The following is a 2,848-nucleotide window of genomic DNA, read 5'->3' on the forward strand; positions in this document are numbered from 1 at the left end:
AGCATTGTCTCCACTCTCCCCAGGTTTTCTGCCTCATCGTTTTGGTTTGCCGATAACTAACAACAAAGTGTGTTTGTACAGCAGAACGGCAGAAAACGACGCCTTCCATGTCAGCTTTTTTTTTTTTTAGCATTTATAAATGAAGTCAAATGCTGAAAATCTCAAAGTTACTATCACTTGTCCTTGTTTTCCCTAAAACATTTATGGAAACCGGATGGAGGTCCGCCGATGTGAGATTGAAGCTACTAGGGGAAGTATGACAATGGCTCCCACACCGCAGAGGTCAGCGTGAGCAGCAGACAGACGGCAGGCCCTTCAAGTGCTTAGACTGGAGCGACTGAGCACTTGAATTGGAATTGGAGTGCGTTTGTGCGCAGTGCGTGTGTGCAGGTCACACTGACCTGTCTAACATCATAACAGGAACAATAATAACCGCAACTCAAAGTGAACATCACAGCTGTAATTAAGGAGGAGCCTGAAGCAGGACTGCAGATTTGATCTGTAAACTGCCAGCTGAGTGTATTTTCCTTCAGATAGATGTCAGAAAGGCCACACAGAGAAGGACTCAATCTGCCCAACACTTCTGCAGCTGGTGCCTTCACTGAAGAAAAGCAGGAAGTCTGCCGTTGCGTTTGAAACAACAGAGAAACCACAAAACGAAGAATGTTTGTTTGTTGACTTTTCTAAAAGCAAACAAACTGTTCTATGTTTCACCAAACGGCTGCAATGGAAATACGTGAACAGAGCGGAGAAATCATTAATGTGGTCAATAATACAGTGTGTCGCCCCGACCTGTGATCTCGTTACCCAGAGTGCTCCTGGGCAGAGCCATCAGGCAGCTGTGAGGACAACCACGGCCAGAGCTGCATGTGCTGCTGTCCTTCAGCATCTGTCCCGACTGTGTCCTCTATCCCGACTGTGTCCTCTGTCCTGACTGTCTCCTTTGTCCCAACTGTGTCCTTTGGCCTGACTGTGTTCTCTGTCCCGACTGTGTCCTTTGTCCTGACTGTGTTCTCTGTCCTGACTGTGTCCTCTGTCCCAGTTGTCTCCTTTGTCCTGGCTGTGTCCTCTGTCCTGACTGTCTCCTTTGTCCTGACTGTGTCCTCTGTCCCAGCTGTCTCCTTTGTCCTGACTGTCTCCTCTATCCCGACTGTGTCCTCTATCCCGACTGTGTCCTCTGTCCTGACTGTGTCCTCTGTCCTGACTGTCTCCTTTGTCCCAACTGTGTCCTTTGGCCTGACTGTGTTCTTTGTCCCGACTGTGTCCTTTGTCCTGACTGTGTTCTCTGTCCTGACTGTGTCCTCTGTCCCAGTTGTCTCCTTTGTCCTGGCTGTGTCCTCTGTCCTGACTGTGTCCTCTGTCCCAGCTATCTCCTTTGTCCTAACTGTCTCCTCTGTCCTGACTGTGTCATCTGTCCTGACTGTCTCCTCCAGCCTGACTGTGTCCTCTGTCCGGACTGTCTCCTCTGTCCTGACTGTGTCATCTGTCCTGACTGTCTCCTCCAGCCTGACTGTGTCCTCTGTCCGGACTGTCTCCTTTGTCCTGACTGTGTCATCTGTCCTGACTGTGTTCTCTGTCTAGACTGTGTCCTCTGTCCTGACTGTGTCCTCTGTCCAGACTGTCTCCTTAGTCCTGACTGTGTTCTCTGTCCGGAGTGTCTCCTTTGTCCTGACTGTGTCATCTGTCCTGACTGTGTCCTCTGTCCTGACTGTGTCATCTGTCCTGACTGTGTCCTCTGTCCAGACTGTCTCCTCTGTCCTGACTGTCTCCTTTGTCCTGACTGTGTCTTTTGTCCCAGCCCCCTGGCTCAGATCCGGTGAGGTGCTGTCCATGGTGCTGAATCTGAAAGACCCCAGTACATATGGAGTCCTTCAGGAAGAGGACAGAGGATAGGGGACATTAGTCAATCAGAGAAGCAGAAAGTTGGGCAGAGGAAAGTGTGCAGGGCCCTGAGCAGGAAACCATGAATCATTGAAAGCCATTAGAAGAGCCGATGGGCTCTGAGTAACTGATGCCACAGATTGACTCCTATATATAATGTATATATATGTTAACAGCTATCCAAGTCCCTCGTTGCTCGGCTGTCTGGTGAGCTAACTGTCGGTCAGCAGCATTGCTAAGAATAAGGCTGGTGCTGTTTTATTTCGGTATTTTAATAGGACATTTTCCTTTATGGGATTAGTTTGTACATAATAAAATGGATGGCCTAATAGTTAAGACATAAAACAGCGTCTTCCTCAAACTCAGTTTTTGTCCCTTCTGGTCCTGTCGGCAGTCTGTCACTACACATCAGTTTGGGAAATCAACAATAACATAATATAAACTTCATAACCTTATGAAATGTTAACTTGCTGATAGTAAAAATACGCCATCTTAGACTGTCATAATGAGTATATTTCAATAAACACTCATTGCTGGTGAACGTGTCCAGGCCCAACACTCATGTTCCTGTGTGTCCATCAGGCTGCGCTTTTGTTTTGGTGCGTTGCTAGTTTTGTTTAGACAATAAAACGAATTAAGCTGATAATAAAGCACTGTGATTGTGTTTGCGGTTTTTTTTTTTTTTTCTTTGTGAGGTGGGCGGGTCTATGTTGGGAAGGGGGCGTGGACTGGGCCAACATCACAGGCGAATGCAGTTTTCCCACCATGCCATCAATCTCCATCTGTGGCGCGTCCGAGCGTCGCCCAGGCCGCCTCCGTCCGTCCCGTCACCCGAAGCGCCGCGCTGTCGGACCGGCTGGATCTGAGCCTGATCTCCGGGGCCCCTCCGGTAACGGGATGAAAGCGACGTAGTGACAAAGGAGCATCCCCCTCCTCGTCTTTCTCTTCTCTTGGAGGGCTTTTTTTT

The sequence above is a fragment of the Echeneis naucrates genome, chromosome 20, assembly GCF_900963305.1.
Source record: "Echeneis naucrates chromosome 20, fEcheNa1.1, whole genome shotgun sequence".
NCBI classification, from domain to species: Eukaryota; Metazoa; Chordata; class Actinopteri; order Carangiformes; family Echeneidae; genus Echeneis; species Echeneis naucrates.